Source organism: Oxyura jamaicensis, chromosome 28 (genome assembly GCF_011077185.1).
Source record: "Oxyura jamaicensis isolate SHBP4307 breed ruddy duck chromosome 28, BPBGC_Ojam_1.0, whole genome shotgun sequence".
NCBI classification, from domain to species: Eukaryota; Metazoa; Chordata; class Aves; order Anseriformes; family Anatidae; genus Oxyura; species Oxyura jamaicensis.
The window spans coordinates 3,461,819-3,480,670 of record NC_048920.1 but is presented as its reverse complement, the minus strand read 5'-3'; the positions used below and the strand labels follow the sequence as shown (position 1 = coordinate 3,480,670).

The 18,852-nt window shown below is 43.2% G+C and overlaps 1 long non-coding RNA gene across 1 annotated transcript; it reads left to right on the top strand.

Annotated features, from left to right (window-relative positions):
• The first annotated feature begins 799 nt into the window (after positions 1-799).
• LOC118179189 lies at positions 800-17,638 on the top strand. The gene is made up of 3 exons (XR_004756383.1): positions 800-1,233; positions 14,038-14,042; positions 17,629-17,638. It is a non-coding gene; the product is annotated as an uncharacterized LOC118179189 (long non-coding RNA).
• The last annotated feature ends 1,214 nt before the right edge of the window (positions 17,639-18,852 follow it).

Genomic DNA, 18,852 nt, shown 5'->3' with positions numbered 1-18,852 from the left:
AAAAAAAAAAAAAAAAAAAAAAAAGGCAATAAATTCCATCTGATAAGTAAAGCCAACTGTTTCCTGGGAGACAGGAGGAAGCAAGAAATAAGCTTTATAAACCAGAGGATATTAACACTGAGACTAGAAGCCTGCTTGAAAATCTGTTTATTCCTAGCCACAAATTGCAGGGCAAGATGCAGAGATCATGGAGTGAAGTTTCTCTCCAATACAAGGCTTAGACAGTGTGACTACAATGTCAGCTTCTGATTGAGTGTTGGTGGGGAGGAAGAAAGGCAATTTTCCTAAATCAAGTCAAGCCCATTTCTTCAAGAAAATCAGCTAGTCTCACACAGGGCGACCTACAGAAGAGGATACTCTGAGGTCAGCAAAGGAGAGATGCTGCTAATTTACTTGTTATACCTCTGTGTGTGCACGTGAACCAGAGCTGGAGAACAGCTTCCATACGTTCAAATAGCAAAGCTCTTAATGAATCATAGAATCATTAGGGTTGGAAAAGACCTTCAAGATCATCTGGTCCAACCACCCCCCTACCACCAATGTCACCCACTAAACCATGTCCCTAAGCACCATGTCCAACCTTTCCTTGAACACCCCCAGGGACTTTGACTCCACCACCTCACTGGGCAACCTGTTCAAAACCCTGACTGCTCTTTCTGAGAAGAAATGCCTCCTAATTTCCAACCTAAACCTCCCCTGGCACAACTTGAGGTCATTCCTTCTTCTATCACTAGTTACCTGTGAGAAGAGGCCAACCCTAGCAGAAATGTCCATGGCCTCAAGGCAGCAGCTGGTAGCATGTACCAGTACTAGGTACCAACTCTCAGGGAAGGTTAGAGCTGTGTAAAGCTGCATAGGGAGGACCTACTAAGCCATTGACCTGTGATCTCTACCACAAACTGGAGCTTCACACCAGAGACTTTCTTTCCTGTGCTGCAGCCTAGCTACTCTCTGAACACCATGGCAGCTCCAATTCCAGCCAACTCATTTCCAGCTTCAGACATTTTTTTCTCTTTGGGCTAAAAAGAAAAAGGGTGTTGTGGTGAGAGGATGGAATTACCCATCCTTGTTTTTCTGTTATGCTTGACAATGTGGTTGACCTCATCAATGTATATAAATATCTGAAGGGAGAGTGTCGAGAGGATGGAGCCGGTCTCTTTTCAGTTGTACCCAGCGACAGGATGAGAGGCGACAGGCACAAACTGAAGGACAGGAGGTTCTGGCTCAATATGAGTACTTCTTTACTGTGAGGGTGACAGAGCACTGGGACAAGTTGCCCAGCAAGGCTGTGGAGTCTCCTTCTCTGGAGATATTCAAAACCCGCCTGGGCACCATCCTGTGCAATGTGCTCTGTGTGATCCTGCTCAGCAGGACTAGATGATCTTCAGAGGTCCCTTCCAACCTCATCCCTTCTGTGAATCTGTGATTCTGTGGTTGGGCAACTTCACTCTGCATTTACACTGCACTAGAAGGTTGTTGTTTTCAGATGACTCTAAGCAAAAATACTGTTTCTGAGATTTGCTGGTACTATAAGAGTGTGTGAAATTGCATAAAATGCATTTCCTAGAGCCCTGTTTGCCTTAACTAGTTGTTAATGCCAGAGAGCAGCTGGCTACATTTCCTGCATTAGCACAGAGCCATTAATCAGCATCTCAGGAATGCTGGTGCCATGAACTCCAAATGGGAAGATCTCAGGCTTTTCAGCAAAAGCAGTTTCTTTGGAAAATAGCAGTAAGTGTCTCGTGTCGATAAAGCTGAATATGCTTTAGAGTGAGAGTTTTAAAGGGGAACTTTAAAAATACAGACAGAGGTGGAAATTATGAGAGTGATGTCATATGCCAAGGGAGGTGTGGGTGGATGGAGAAAGATGACATCACTTCCTGTCTGGTCTCTTAACAGTGCTGTAAGTGAAAAGAGAGACTGATTTGAAGCCTGTCTCTAGCTGTTAGGAGTTATGGAAACATAATGCCCCAGACTCCCCTAGAGACAGGCTTTTGCAGTTCATCTGGCTTCCAGATAGATACGCATTGCAACATCATCAGAACAAGGGACATGGTGGATCTTGAAGGAATGGGCTAGAGTTTGGGGCTTTGCTGTGATCTCACTACACAGTAGACAGGACAGAGAAGCTAAAAAATGAGTTTTGTTCTACTGAGATGTTGAACTTGAGAGTCCCCCTCCTCCAGCCAACACCCAAAACCAGGAAGGTGAGACACTTAGGTGGATAACATGCCACTGCATATTGAGGCTTCACTTTCCTTGTATCTTGCCATGCCGAGCTGTAGATAACACAAAATGCAGCCCAGTACAAACCTCCCACACATCTGAAGTGTCTTGCGTTCTTCCTGGTCTTTCCCACACATGGGCATTGGGTTGTCATGAAACCCCAACACTACTTTCCCCCAGGGAAAAGTGTCCTTCATTTGGAGGGATTTGTGAGAATGGATCTGAGAGGATCCGAAGTTCCCTCTGTTCATGACATCCCAAAAGCAAGGGGATGATCTCTTTTTAACCTGTTCTGTACCTGAACTTTATAGGAAGTAGAAGAAAAAAGTTCCCTGAAGCATGGTTCTCCTGGCCCGGGGACCATATAATGCAGTTTTGAATGCCTGAAGCTCAAGGACAGTTCGGTTTCATCACCTCTGCCAAGTGCTCTGACAAACACAGGACATTTGCACACAGGGACCCCCTTCTACACAGGGTCTCTGCTCAGGAACCCTTCCTCTAAGGGTGCCTGTGTCCAGGAGTCCATCCACACTGTGCCCTGGTACCCTCCGTTTGGTTCTGTGCCCACTCAGAAACCTGCCCTTTCAAAACATATCTTCATTCTCATACCTTTCATTCCCATTGCATATTCAGTGTCCTCAAATAGGGGATCTTAAAGACATGGTGACCACCCATTGTAGGGGCTGTCATGCTGTGGTTTTGCTGTACATATGCACTTCACAGTTAATGATGGCAGTACAAAAATTAGATTAAATAGGCACAGCTGGAATAGGGACTCTGGCGTGGGAACAAGGCTACTCTGTCAGCATAAATATCTTGCTCCCATGCACATTCAGTCTTACCCTGGTGTTAGCAGCAGTGCACATGAACAGGGTAGGAACAACTAAGAGAGAAAGTGTCTGGTAGAGGTCTGGGAGTTTTAGAGGAAATAGAGGGTTTGCATGGGAAACAGAGAAGGCACAAAAAGAGGTGCTGGAGTTAAAATAGTCAGGACTGGACTAGGGGCAGGGAGGAAGGCAAAAGGGGAATATGGGGTGGGAGGAGGATGTTGACAAGTACCATAACAGACATGAAAAATAAGGTATTTAGGCATATTGTTTGCATGCTGAGTGTGCATGTTGCAAGACTAGCAGGACCTGCCATGAGAACTTCACCCAGATTTAGGAAATGAAGCTGAATTTCATAGAATTATTTAGATTGGAAAAGACCTCTAAATCATCAAGCTCAACCTTTAACCTAGCAGTGTGAAGTTTACCACTAGACCATGTCACTAAGCACCACATCTACAGGTCTTTTGAACACCCCCAGGGATGGTGACTCAACTACATCCCTGGACAGCCTGTTCCAAAGCCTCACAACTCTTCCAGTGAAGAAATTTTCCCTAAAATTCAACCTAAACCTCCTCTGGTGCAACTTGAGCCCACTTTCTCTTGTCCTATCACTTGCTGCTTGGGAGAAGAGATCAAACGTCCTTGGATTTGCCAATGAAGGTGAGGCCTGGAGGCTTCTGCAATGACCTGCTCTGTGCCAAAGGCCCTGGCCTCACTGTTTTGACCAAAGCCTGGTTCATGCCAGGGCCAGCTGCCTGAGCACTGGCTTATTCCAGAGCAGGACTTAACCGTCAGCTAGGTCCAGCTGATAGTGTACTACCAAGACTTTGAGAAACTGCCTGGATGCTCCGGGAAGGCCACTCCAGGCCCTTTCCTTGATACATGAGAGGGCCACACACATCATAGTCCTGAGGAGTTCAACTGCCATAAGCCCCCATAGCTCAAAGGCTTCTCCTATTCCAAGCCCTCTCCTCTTATCTCCTCAGAAGTCTGTGCATCTCCTCCAGTTCTGGTTCCAGCTGCCCAAAGCAGAAAGAACCTGATGGAAAGACCTGCTCTGGAAGACAGTGTGAGGCAATGGGGTACAGGGTGAAGAGCAGAAATGAGAAGTTTGGAAAGGAGGCAGGGGACTGACCATAAAGGGAGCATAAAAACACCCAAGGTATTGACGTAGCACTAATACCTTTTTCCTGTCCTTCAGGACAGTGTGGCTATCCATGGGTGTCTTGTTAATGAGGAAAGACCAGGGGGTCCCTAGGTGGGGGTCTTAGTGGAAGAGACATCATAATGAATAGTGAATGCTGGAGACATTCCAGGAAGGTGGTTATGTGGACCACAGAGGGTTTTGCTCTGTAAATCGTCCAGCAGGTATGGACACATGCAGTGTGACTGTGGATTAAATCACCTGTTCAGGGGAGATGGTGTTGTATGTCCACTGAGAAATACCAGAAGTCTTTATCTTTGATACTTAGTCAGAGGAATCTCTGGTGTCAGATGAATCTAGAATGGATTCAGGCCATTTGGCCACAGATAAAAAGCTATCCTTCTAATCTAATCTATATGTTAGAAAAAAAATGGGAGAAACATCTTCCTGAGGTTGGATTGGCATTAATATGTACCACTGTGAACTGCTTGGGACTTTGATATGGGAAGGTGGTTGCTTCTTGTCCCAGAATTACAAGACAGGATGGAGAGGAAATGGAGGGGAAAATGACTTGCTCTTCCTTCTGTCCAGAATGGGAGAGGAATGAAAAATAAATAAATCCAAGAACTGTGGGGGAGCAAATCTGTTTTGACAAGCAAAGACGATATGTGGGGCAGAGGAGAGATAGACTGTATTAGGGGGAATGTCTGGCATATTTACTTTTTGTGAAACAAGAGACATGCCAAGAATCCAAGTTCTACTAAAAGTTAAAACTTAACTCTCTCTTCCTCATCTGTGCCTATGAAAATCCTCTACTTGTGACCTGTGGTGTTAATTATGATATGAAAATTGTTATGGTACTGAAGTATGTGAAGCATTCCATCCAGTTCTTCTGATCTCTGTTGTTTTGTTTCTTTAATAGTTTTGTTAGTTGTTTTTTTAATGTTACCTAAAGTTAGAAGATGAGGCTTGGCTTTTGATCCACTACTGGTTAAAAAAGACAGAGGAATCTTTTCTTCTACTAGGACATCTAGAACCTTTTAAACTACAAGAAGGCTCCAGTGAGGTAGAATATGGCCCCCAACTCAAATTTCAGTTACTGCACCATCAAATTAGATTTGGAAGCTGATCCAAAGGGAAGATCATAAATAAACCAATGTTGACAGCAAACTTAAAAATTACTTTCATAATTCATGCTTGTATATCTGCAAACAGTCTGTAACTGCAATCTGTCTGCATAGTGTATGTATTATGAGCACAAACACTACAGACTTCAGATTCAAAATTCACGTACATTTCTTAGACTTGGTATGCAACATAGAAGCCTGTTTCTGAGAAGCCAGTAAGCAGGTTTCCAAGCATGAGAGATTTAGCATTTTCATTGCCAGTTACCGAGTTGGAAGGAGTTTCCAAGGATAATGACAAACTCCTTTGAGCAGTTCCTGTACCAGCTTCTATGCTTATAATAAAAAAAAAAAAAAAAAAAAAAAAAAAAAGAGGGAAGTGGAGTAGAACACGCTTCAAAATCTGGATTGACTCACTGTCTGCTTCATTTCTCTTTGTTTCTCATTATACAGTGGCTGGCAATGGGAACTTTCCCTCCAGTTCTCCATCATTAACAGATGGCCTGGGATAGACAGACAGTATAAGCCATGCCCCACTGTGATGTGAGCAATTTCATCTTATACATTCTGCTCTAAGTTAAATAAAAGCCATAGTGGCTGAACTCTTTCATATTAAATGAAATAAAAATAGGCAAACTTAATTTGTTCCACAAAGCAAATCCATATTTCTACACTATCATGGAGTAATTATCTGTGTGCAACCTTACCAGAATCCTGGCTGGCTAAGCTGCTGCAAACATCAGTTTGTCCATGGTGGATGCAAATCACTTTCTGTGAGGAACCACAAGTGAGACCTACAAAATAGCCTTCAAGTTAACCGTACCACTTATTTGAAGCTGTTTCTTTTTATTTTCTATTGAAATTGCATTCCTGCATGAGGTACACAAATTTCTTTTTCTTTTTATTATTATTATTATTATTGTTTTTTGCTTGTTTGTTTAGTTAGTTGTTTTGTTTTGTTTTGTTTTGTAATTGCATACAAGAGGCTTGTCATGTGTATCTTTTCTAGCAGATGATCAGTATTATGCAAGTTTTCATATGAAAGTTCAAGAAATGCACATTTTTACTCTATTCATATTCTACTTTGTTTGCTTAGAAGGTGCTGTTGGCACCAACTTCTTCAAATAATGACAACTACAGAACACTAATAGAAAAGTGAGCATGTCTTCATTTGTTTATAGTTGACTGAAGGAAGAAATGCACTGTGACCATGCAAAGTTGGAAAACTGAGATGCTGGCACATGAGCCAGATACCTGGACGTACTCATGGGCCTTGGAGATCCAGTTACTGAAGTTTGGGGTGCTATTCATCTGACTAGCGCAGGTGTCTACATTAGGATGAGAGGAAGAGTGCCTTACACTCCTCTGACTGCACTGCCCTGACCAGTGACTGCAACAGCCCTAATTGCCACTGTGTGAACCATGTCTTATTTTAATTGCTGGGACGTGGACAGTGGAGACACCTTGTACCACCACGTCGGGTTCTGGAGATGGTTGGTACCTTCACTATCAGGACTCAGTCTGAAGGACTGGTGGGAATCTATGGCACAACAGCATGAAGACCAGCATGGCACGCAGGTGGCTGGGCTTGGCACATTGAGTTTTGAGGTAGGGCTGAGAGGATGCATACACCTGGATTGACTTGTGAGCAGCAGTACAGTGCAGAATAAGGTTCCCCATTCATGGTACTGGACTCAGACACTTTAACCATATGAACACTGTGCTCCGTAGTATTTAGCTACAGACCCCATTCCCAACTTATCTAGTCCCTACACCTGGCTAGTCCTTACAGCTGTCTCCTTGTAAACAGAATCATAGAATGACTGAGGTTGGAAGGCACCTCCAGAGATCACCTGGTCCAACCACCCCTGCTCAGTCAGGGCCACCTACGGCTGGTTACTTGTGTTTTAAAGCAAGGTCTTGAAACTTGAGGCTTGCCTCCTCCAAAGAACACCCTATAACAGAATAGCTGAGTGGTGGTTTAGAGTGTCTGACCGACTCTTCTGAAAGGGAGCAGGAAACTAGAATTTGAGGTTCAGAAACGAGCAGGATACTAAGTTGCTAAGTAAGATACTGCCAGCACCAACTGTTTTGATCTGTTGTTACAAGGCAGCTGAACAGTTTAACTTCAGACTCCATGTTCTCAAGGATGGAACATAAGACAGATTACAGTTAGAAGTTAGCAATTTCAGGTTTCAATGCAAGGAAAAGAGAAGTAGCTGAGGTGTACGGCCTGTCGGCGGAGCTAAGACTCTCTGCTTGGTTGAATGAACCTCTCTGATTGCATACTGGAGAGGAAGGGAGAAGAGCAGTCACTCAGCAACATCTTAGTGACAGCTTAATATCTTTCTTTGAAGAAGCTGGTTCCTTACAACACCTGGGACTTCTGGGAACTGTATGGATGCAGACAAGCAATTGTGTGTTCACTGGAGCAACTGGGCTTGACTGTAGTGTGGTGTCCTTCTGGAAAGGATGAGGTGTGGCTGGGTCTGACCAGCTCCAGAACATTCACTCCTGGAGAATGTGGGGGTCAGACACTGGACCTTGGGCTTTGCATGCCACTATAAAAGGTGGTAGCTGAAGTGAGTGTCTGGGGAACTGCAGTTTTGAACTGAAGCACAGGTAATCCAGGCCTTAGCATTCACTCAGAGGTGGGCCAACATGAATGAATTCATCACCACAGCATCTCTGTGAAGGAGAAAAACAAGAGTCACCTCAATTTGGCATGCAGATCTAATCAAGGAGGCAAAACCTTGGCAAATCCGCTTTGTGCTGCAACATCCAGCTGCACCCTGCTCTGGTGATGAAGCAGCCCTGAAGGGGCTCACGCAGTGTCTGGGGAATTTTATCAAATTGTGGAGACACTTGCTGAGATGTAAAAACAGTGCTTATCTTCGGTTTATTTTTTCTTATTATCTGATGGAAGATTTAACTACAGATTGATATGTCGTGGGGGAGGATCAGAAATAAGTGGGAAGAGTAGGAGCAGGGGATGATGAGAGAATAGGGAGAAGGGGATAGGGAAGGACAGTAAGACAGGAAGAGTGTGGGAGACACAGTAAGGAAAGACGTCCTGGAGAGGGTGGGTGCTGGAGAACTACGAGGAAGGGCAGATAGGAGAGAAAGGTGACTGGTGAGCAGAGAAAGGTGAGGAGGGGGAGAAGTAATGAAAAATGAAAGGGTGAAGGAGGAGGATGAGCCCAGGATGCAGAGGTAAGAGGTAGGAGAGTGGGAGTAAGAGGGTGAAGGAAGACTGTTACTATGGTGGTACTGGGGAATGCTGTGGTGGGGACTGAAGAGGGGGGAAAGGATTCTGCAATTATTAATTTGTAGTCTGGGAAATGTTCAGAACAGATGGTTTTAATCTTGACTTGCTAAATATGTAAGCCAAAGCTTTTACCACTGTTATGCACTCTGTTTGTTATCCTTCCCACAGAACGCTCCCCTCTTTAACTGGTTTATCAGTTACACTCCTCCTGATAAAAGGGCAGAATGTCCTGCTTTGCCCTAATGCTCCCTTCCCTCCCTCCTGCCATACCAGCCACGTAGGGTTTGTCACATTCCTTTCTCTAGACTAGGAGACAACCAGTTTCCCTGTGCTGCCTTTTGGGCTCAAGCAGCTGAAAGCACTGAAGTTTAGGAAGTGCTCTGAAGTCTTTGCCTAAAAATTCATTATCCTTCCTGGGATCAATTATCTCTGTTACTTCACTGCTTTGAGGGGCTCAAGAGCTGCTTAGTGATAATAGCCTGAATGAAGACAGAAGGAGCTCAATGGCAGTCAACATAGGAGTGGGGCTATCCCTGCATCCTGGGATACCCTTTGGAAAGTGAAGAGTTCTTGGAGTCTGCCTGTCTGCTTTGTTGGTGTTAGCAAATGCAGCACATTCTCTCCAGCCTATGATGTGCAGTGCCTCTGGGGAGAGCATCAGCATGTGTGCAATGCAGATAGCATTTTCCTAGGAGGAAAAACCTTTGCCCACTTGACCAAGTGATGGTTCTGCCCCAGAAAGCTGGCATGTAGTAAACTCAGGGAGAGTCAGGGGACTCACCAGTGAATTGCACTCCTGTTCCAAACCAAAATGCATCCTGCTTCTGTCCTACTGCCATGCTTGCTCTGGGACTATGGGGACCCTGACTGGGAATGAACACAGCTTCCAAAGCCTCTTACAAGAATGTGTATCATGTCATTTGACTATTTTGCTGTTATTTAAAATTTCTTCTCTAAATATTATAGTATTTTTTTTTCTTTCTTGCAGAATAATCCTGCTGCACATTATCAAAATCTTCACTGAGTTTTACTAAACTGACAGCTTAGCCACATTCCTGAACTGATTCCATTAGTGGTAGTGGTGAAGTGTGTATAACAAATTTTGATGATTTTGCAACACTAATGAATTAAAATACACTGGAAATTCATTTGTGATACATCTTGCTCTACTTGGATTAGATTCCTCTGACATTAGATACACCTGCAGTTTTCTTTGGTCTTGAGTGAGCTAAATCATATGCCATTTGTAAATGTTTGCCCCATCACTGCTAATGTCTAAATTATAAATGTGCATTACCCAGCACATTACTTGTCCTGGGATTCTAGCCTGGGAGCTGGCAGGGCTCATTGAGAAGGCTTTAAACCAAGCATGAAGGGGGATGAGGGGAAATGAGGCTCGATAGAGATGAGCCTGGGGAAGCAATGCTGGGGTTGAGGGTGACGGCAATGGTGCAACTGAAGTGCATCTACACCACACAGCGTGGGCAACAAACAGGAGGAGCTGGAAGTCGTTGTGCAGCAGGCAACAACCTATTTTCAAACTACATTAGCAAACTACAACCTATTTTCAATCACTGAAACATGGTGGGACCACTTCCATGACTGGAGTGCTGCAATGGATGGCTACAAGCTCTTCAGAAGGGACAGACAACTAAGGATTCTTATCTATATTTATTCCACAGTATTTATATGAATAACAGTGAGAGTTATTTGACATATTCTTGTTTTCAGAATATCCTGTAATGCAACAGGAAGCTACAGAAATATGGTCAGATGAATGGCCATACAGTTTTTTATCTTGTTCTTGATACTGTCCAGCTGTTCCACCGGAAGAACAAGAACCCCCACAATAATGATTCTGGATGTGATTCAGCAAAATGTCTGCCTAAGCCTGTAAGTTTGTGGTTGGCTTGCATCCAGCAGCAGATGGATTTACATCCTTTCTCTAAACAAAACAAGGCATTCCTATTGCAGTATTGCTGGGAGTGTCTTGCCAGTCGTTTACCGAACCTCATTCATAGTATCTTGTAGCAGCTTGCTCCAAGGGAATAGAGTAGTGAGCTGCACAGAAATACATTTCTTCCTATTGGTTTTCAATTTGTAAGCCCTTGCATCAGATATCCTTTGTAATTATACTGTGAGAAAACAGGATTGTCCAGTTTACTTCTTCTGTCTCTATAAAGTTGGCCAAAGCATTTCCCATCAACATGCTGTGGCCTCCATGTTTTCAGAGGTTTTTCTCACAGGGAAATGCCAAGGATAAGAATTGTATAGCTTATTCCCTTGCCAAGGAGCATGCCGCATATTCTGAATGCATTAGTGACTGCTCATATCAGCAAGAACATTTTGTCAAACCTTTGAGACAATATGATGACTGCATGTGAAAATTTTTGACCAGTAAGTTTTGAGTGCCTCTGAGGCTTGAAATTTTGCCCTGTACAAATGGTGTTTGTCCTTTGATCGAAAGCTGTAAAATTTCTTTTTCCACTAATGTTTGATGTGCTGAAGGGAGACATTTGGGGTTTTCACTGACCTACTCAAAAGAATATTCAGGCTCTTCTCTTTAGAGGATGATCTTAATTTAAAACCTATAATTACAGGTAAGCTGTCCAAATTATTACCTCAAGTCTATACTACTTTTAATTTGTCAGTTGTGAATCCATCTTTTACCCACACTGATCAGTACCAATGAAAACTGGGGATAGCCTTGGCTTCAATGACATGAGACGATGGAGTTCAGGATCCTGAGAAGAGTCAAAGTGTCACATAGAAGGATCAGAACCCTGGACTCCAGGAGAGCAGACTCGAGCCCATTCTGGTATCTGCTTGGAAGAAAGTCAAGTGCAGGAGGCCTGTGGGCATGGCAAAACTTAAACATAAAAAGTAAATGTACAGGCATGGAAATAGGATAAGGTCACCCAGGAAGAATACAGAGATACTGCCCACACATGTAGAAATGGGGTGAGGAAAACCAAAGCTCATCTGGAGTTGCATTTGGTGAGGGATATGAAAGGAAACAAGATGGGCACCTACAAGTATATCAACAGCAAAGGAAATCTGGGGAGAACATGGTCCTGCTGCTGAAAGAGAATGGGACCCTACTGAAAATAAAAATAAATAAAATAATAATAATAATAATAAATGATATGGAAAAGGCCAAGGTAGTCCGTGTCTTCTGATCAATGTTTACTCTTACGTAGCTTCAGGAATCCTATGCTTGTGCAAAGTCTGGAAGATAGAACAGTGCCATCTGGTGGAGGAGGATCAAGTGAGGAAACATCTAAACAAATGGCATATCCAAGTCGACAGGAGATCCACGATTGCTGGAGCTGTCTGATATAATTATGAGGTCATTCTTAACAATCTTCGAAAAGTCATAATGATCAGGAGAGTCTCCTGAGGCAAATACCACCTCTATCTTCAGGAAGGGCAAGAAGGAGAGTATGGCAGTCAGCATGGAGTTATGAAGGCAAAATCACACTTGGCCAATCCAATAGCCTTCTATACTGAGACAACTAGCTTGGTGGAGAAAAGGAGAGCAGTGGAAAGGCTTTAAGAAGCCTTTTTAGAAAGGCTTTTTACACTTTCTTCCATAGCATCCTCATTGACAAACTGATGAAGGATGAGTTAAATAAGTGGACAGTAAGGCAGGTTGAAAACTATATGGTTATCAATGCTGTGCTCATTTGGCTTGCTGTCATGGCTTGGCTGAAATCCAGAAAGATTACATCAACTGACTTCCTTTGGTCAACGAGATGGGTGATCTTGTCATAAAATGAAATGAAGTTTGTTGATATCTTAGTTGGGCTGATCAGATTTCTGGGCATGGAATCCTTCATTCAGGACAGGAACTGGGAGTGAGGATTAGAAGCCAAGCTGCATTCGTTAATTTATTTTTATGTATTTGTTTATTTATTTGTTTATTTTGGTGTGTTTAGGAAGGCATATGTCTGAAGAGCCATGCAGTTACAAGTCAGGAATTTAACACCACCTCAGACACTGTCTTGCTTTATAGGATAAGGGAGAGCAAAGCAACTCGTCTCATTTTTCTGTATCTGTGAAACAGGAACTTTAACGCTTTAAAGCTTTTGTAGGAATGTATTGTGCATTGCAGGAATGTATGTGAGCACCTAAAGCAAGGACCAGATGTACAAAGAGTGTGTGTATCAAATCAATAAAGGAATAAATACCAGCAATGGTGTGTTTGTATCTCATTTTCAATGCAAAGTGCAGATGAAGTTATTTCTCCATGAGGATTTATAGGATCCAAGTGCTGTTATCTAATGCAGAAAAATAATTGGTGAAACCCCAGAACAAGACTCATTATCACTGGATACAGCTGACCACAGCCCCTCTACTTGTCCCCCCGGCAAACTGGCTATTTTCTGTTTATCTAAAACTTAGTTCAGACTGATACAGAGCAGTGGATCACATAACAGGTGACTCCAGCCCCAGAAATGATGTCATGGAAGAAAGCAGTGCTTTATCTAACAGTAGAAGAGTAAGAAGGGCAGATCCCTTTTGTGCCAAACTGGCTTCACTGTTGATCTGGGTCCTTCCTAGAGATGCAGCAAATACATTTGGAAAAAAAAAAAAAGAAAAAAAAGAAAAAAAGAAAAAAAAAAAAAAGAGGCAAAAGTCAAGAGACTAAAGGATTTTGATCAAACAGCTATTTGAGAGCTCTGTTGAAGAACAGCATTGCCTTACATATCTTGAAAACTTTTAGCTCCTTTGACCTCTCCCTAGAGCCTGCTCTGAATTCCAGGCCAGACCAGCTTTTTGAAATTATATGTTGCATTGCACTATTTTTTCCATATGTTTACAACATCTTGCATCAGTTAGTGCTTATTTCTCTGGAAATTTGGCTGATTCCCAGGATTTCAAGCAGATAACAATTGAAGGTCTGATTTTAAAGGCAAAACATTTTTAGATGAGACACTAAAGTGATAGTTAACATAACCCTTCACCTTGAGTTTGCTCATGCAGCATTAATGGAAAGGTTGGGTAGTGTGTCAGGAAATGATGAGCTCAGATTTGAGGTAACAAAATCACAACTACTCACAGGAAGAATGAAAAACCAAGGTCTTCAGATCATCCTTCATCCTCCTTCAGATGAAAGTAATAAAGAATGGCAATTAATGAACAAATTAGGGAGGGATTTATGAGGCTGACATTGGAATAATTATTGTTCTTGTGGGAGAAGCAGTGACAAGATTTTTACAAAAAGAGAGATGTGTGTGTTTCCCATGAATAGTAGAAGACGTTTAGCAAGAAAAATGCATCTCTCATCTACCAACACTTGAACTCAAATATGAAAGAGCAGGAAAAAATCTCTGTTTCTCTAGCATAATTTCTGTTTCTCTTTCTCATGATGCTCTTCTATAACAAGGAAACAAACTGTTATTTTAAGAAAAATAGTATGGCTGGTGCTTTGTCCAAGTTAAGGAGGGGTGAGCACAGCATCACCAGTAGCCCTGTTCACCCCCTTGACAGGCTCTGAAATAAAGGCAATTCTCCTGATGGCAGCAGTACTATGTTCAGAAAAAGAGCAGGGCCCTTGGCCTTCCTTTCTTGAGGGAAGGCAGAATAATTCCATCACCTGTATCCACTGTCCTAAAGTAAATCAAACTGCCGAAGTCTCACTGTCCTGTTTCACAGAGTACTTGTCTTGGTCCCTAGTGTCTTTGGGCGTGCACTATAAACAAGTGCTTTCTTGCTGTGAACTCTAAAGCTTCATAAGCCTGGAACCTCAGTCATGTTTCTCCTCCTAGACTCCAAATAGCAAGGGACCACTGCAGAGCACTGGGCCCTTTTGAGGAGGATGCTACTAGCAACTGTTTTGCAGTGACATGAGGTACTTTCTCTGAGCCTCATGAAGTGACCCGACTAGGGTCCTCAACTTCCAGTCATGAACAGGAAAAGGGAAGCGTGGTGCAGACCTGAGCTTAGCATAGTCCAAGAGGTGGTCAAAGAAAGGAAGAAAATTGGATTCTGTTTTTGGTAGAAAGCATGAGCTTGATTCTCTCTGACTTCTGAATTGTCTGTAACTCAGGGAAGCAGTATGACAGCCCATACAAGGAGCCATGTACAGGCAGTGTCTCCTCCATCTCATGCAATGCTTCAATGCCAACTTCCAAGCACAGTCCTTCAAAAGTAGGGCCCACTGTCCCACCCCAACATGGACTATCTTTCACTGAGGCTCTTAGCATAGCTCCTTGATGTCAGGAATTGGTGGGATTCCACAAGAAGGTGGTATGGCCATGCTACACTTACCTTCTTTGTTACAGGAAGAAGGAAACTCAGCTAGCTTCTTCATGCTGGCAATGCAAACATTATCTTTCATTCCTATGGGTGCTATCACTCTTAGGCTCTTTAGATCTCAGGTCTTTAATCCAAACTCTGGCTCAGCTCTTTTCACATGATCTTCATCCTGTGGCTGCCAGGAAGGAGAGAGCTGTGTTTTCTCACCAACCCTCCATGGTGCCTCTGACCTCAGTGTTGAAATGTTTTAAAGCGTATCTGCTGGATACCAAACAAACATACCAACTGCTGTGGAATTTCTATTGCACCTCTTTTCTATGGAAAGAAATGTTCTCAACCCTAGAAGTGCAGAGAAGTTGGTAGTGCACCTTACTGGCAGTGAAGGGCGACCACATACTGGGTTGCATTAGCAAGAGTATAGCTATCGTTTTCAGGGATGTTACTCTACCTTTCTGTGTGGCACTCAAGAGGGCACATATGTGTACAGTGGCCAGTGTGTGGTGCCCCAGGAAAAACTTCAACAAGTCCAGCAGAGTGTGAAAACGGTTAGGGGCTGAGGGTTATAGGAATGGAACTAAAAAAGATCGGAGATGAGAAACTACTTACTGCCTTCCTCTGACTAGGAGGAGGGTTTTGGGAAATGAGGCCAGGCTTTTCTCAGAGATGTGTTGTAAAAAAACAAGAGGCAATGGGCAGAAGCTACAATGTGGGAAATTCTGACTGACTTTGGGGAATTAATTCCTCCCCATGACAGTGATTCAGCTTTATGACAGAAAACCAGAGAGGTGGGAATCTGTCCTTGGAGATGCTCAAAACTAGACTGGAAAAGGCTCTGTGCTTCCCAGTCCAGCTTTGAGGTTAACCCAGCTTGTAGTCTCCAGAGCTCCCTTTCAAACTTCAACTTTATGCGTGTCCTTGAGCAGCGCAGAATCTTTTCCACCACTGCAGACTTACGGTATGAAGACAGGCACTTTAGTTGTCCCTCACTCCATGGTACACTGCTGCAGGGCCACACGTATCTGTCAGCTTTTCTGTTTCTGGTCTTCTGCCCCTGGGGGATGGCCACTGAGAGTATTGCTCTGCTCCATCACATTGTCAAGTCATACCTCCTGTCCTGTGTTCTTCCCCAAGAAATGTGGATGATCTGCCTTTACGTGAGTCAGCGCACAGGACTATATATCCACTATCCACTCAGGTGGGCTGCTAGCATGTAAGTTGTACTCAAAACCAGGGCCTTGATCTCTTAATATTTTGGTGGGCAAAGATCATGAAACATGAAACTAAGACTTCTTTGTGAGGGAACAAAGGAAGTGCTTGGTGTTTTTCAACACTTGACCTTTTTGTGGCTCTCAGGCCTGCTGCAGCTGCAGTCTCCAGTCTGTTACCTGAGGATGATATAGTCTTTATGCCATGCTTCAAACTAGACACTTAATTACCTTGCCTCTCCCTTTTCTTCTTGAAAGATAAGATGGGGCTACAATAAAATGTTGTATAAGTTTTTATTTGATGAAAAAAACAATATGTTTTATTGTGTACTCATATTGCAACAACCTTGCCTTTCATTCCTGAGGCCCAGATGAAGATAGGGTCCAAAGAGAAAAGCATTTAGAGACCACAGTTTTGAAACACATAATGGAAAACAGCTTAATGTAATTGGCATCCTCCACAAGGACAGGCATGAGTCTGATGGCCTTTGGAGACAGCACTACCCGTGAAGCTGTGTATGAGGTGCAGAGTCTGGGGCTCTCCAGGACAGAATTCAAGGGGGTTAGCATATCTGGGACTGCAGTCAAATCAGTGTTTGCAAGGAGTAACTAATGATGTACAGAGAAGGGCTGGGTGTTCAGCACAGAATGGAATGGTACCAGGCACTAACTAGCTCATATAGTTGTCTGAGGAAACGCTATCTCAGCAGTGCAGGAGCTGAAGGACAGATATGATCTGGGAGACCACTCAAAGCACTGAGAGCCCATGCAGACAGAATTATCAGTTGGCTGGGGGCACATAAAGGGCTCCTTCATGGCTACATCCATGAAAGTCTCCACAGAGGCCCAGTGCCTGAGACCACCTACATTTTGGAGCTTGCTCCCCACATGTTTATGCAGAAGCATCCCCTCCAGACCTATGAGGCACCATGCTCCAGCCAGGGGGGACTGATCTGTTCAATGCTGCTGAAGCAAAAACTTGTGAACAGAATACAGGAGCCAAGGGGCCTCATTTTGGCTGTTCCTGACTCCTACAAAACTGTAATAACTCCTGGGTTATAGAAAAGGCCTAGAGGGTCACCTACTGTTTTTACACTGAATCTAGACTCCAGCAGAACTCCTGCATTACTCTAGCTTGCTCTGGATTCCCTGCTCAGCATAAGGGTATTCCATGTATGCATCGGGGCACCAGTTTTCTCATAAAACCAGTGGAGACAGCCTACAGCTCTGAAATGCACTGCAGAGGCCAGCTCCAGGTGCAGATGTTGCATCATCTACTTTGGAGATAGACATTTATCTCAGCTCTGAGACATATCTCAGTCTTGAGAAAGTCACCACCTGGACTGGCTGTATTTTTGAACACCTGCACAGAACATCCCTGGTACCCTTTGGCTTATTATTGCATTATGAATTCTGCTGAGGTTAGTGAAGAAGGGAATATAAACTCATCCAGAGAGAAGAACAGGCTGGGAGACAACAGCTCCTTGCAGAAACTAACACTGCAGAAGAGATGTACACTGTTTTTTGTTTTGTTTGTTTGTTTGTTTGTTTTTCCTGCCTTCAGTGGAAGCATTTTTACTTCTGAATTTATTACCTGAATGTCTTGTTTTGCAGAAGATTCACACCTTGCAGGAGAGCTGATTGTTTCCCTCCTTTAGGAGTGTGAAGGAGTAGGCTAACATATACTCATATACTCCTCAATACTCATATACTTCTCCAATATTGAGGGGTATATTACAGTCACCTGCATGGATGACTATAGACCAGTTTTTGTGTTAAGGTGGCTATTTTCTCACAAACAAGACTGTGTACAGTTGTGTCTGCTCTTTTTTTTTTCCAGGGCTGCTCAAACAATGCCACTGAAAACACCCCTCCAGTGCAGTGCCTGTCTCCTACTGGATGTAGTGGTATCAGTCGTTCATGCTCAGCTGCACCCAGCCTGAGAAATCCAGAAACCAAGAGGCAAGGAGGCTGGGGGAGCAGAGGGGGATTTGTTGAGGTTGGTAGAGAGCCCATAATAAAGCCATTCTGAATTATTTGCTTAACCACAACTGTCTCCATTCTGTATTTACCCAGGATTGCTGAGCCCAGCTATTGTTTATCTAGGTCCCCAGCTGGGTTTGAGTCAAACAAGAGGAAACCATATGCCTCTCCAGGGAGTCCCACTGTGTGTGAGCAACTCAGTCTGGCCTCAAATCCTGCACCCTTCATAGTCTGCTTTCTTTCTTTCTTTTTTCTTTCTTTTCTTTTCTTTTCTTTTCTTTTCTTTTCTTTTCTTTTTTCTTTTCTTTTCTTTTCTTTTCTTTTCTTTTCTTTTCTTTTCTTTTCTTTTCTTTTCTTTTCTTTTCTTTTCTTTTCTTTTCTTTTCTTTTCTTTTCTTTTTTCTTTTCTTTTCTTTTTTCTTTTATTTTCTTTTCTTTTTTCTTTTCTTTCTCTCTTTCTCTCTCTCTCTTTCTCTCTTTCTTTCTCTTTCTTTCTCTCCTCCCCACTATAACCAGATCTGACTCTGTCATAAACATTCATGATACAGTGCTGCCTGTATCATTCCTATAGCCATTGCCAAAGCTGCTCTCATTTCATTTCAAAGACAAAAATAGTAAAATTTTCCAAGCAGATGCCAAATCACAAGTGTAAATCTGTTTTTCAAAGGAATTGCTAGAATCCTTGTCCTTTCTAACTGCTTCTACTCTGTCATTCCCACACTCCCTAGGGCCTTCCACCTCTGCTTATGGGGTGGAAATCAAGAACAGCTATAGCAAGGGAAACCAATAAACAAATAAAGCTGCTGTAAAAG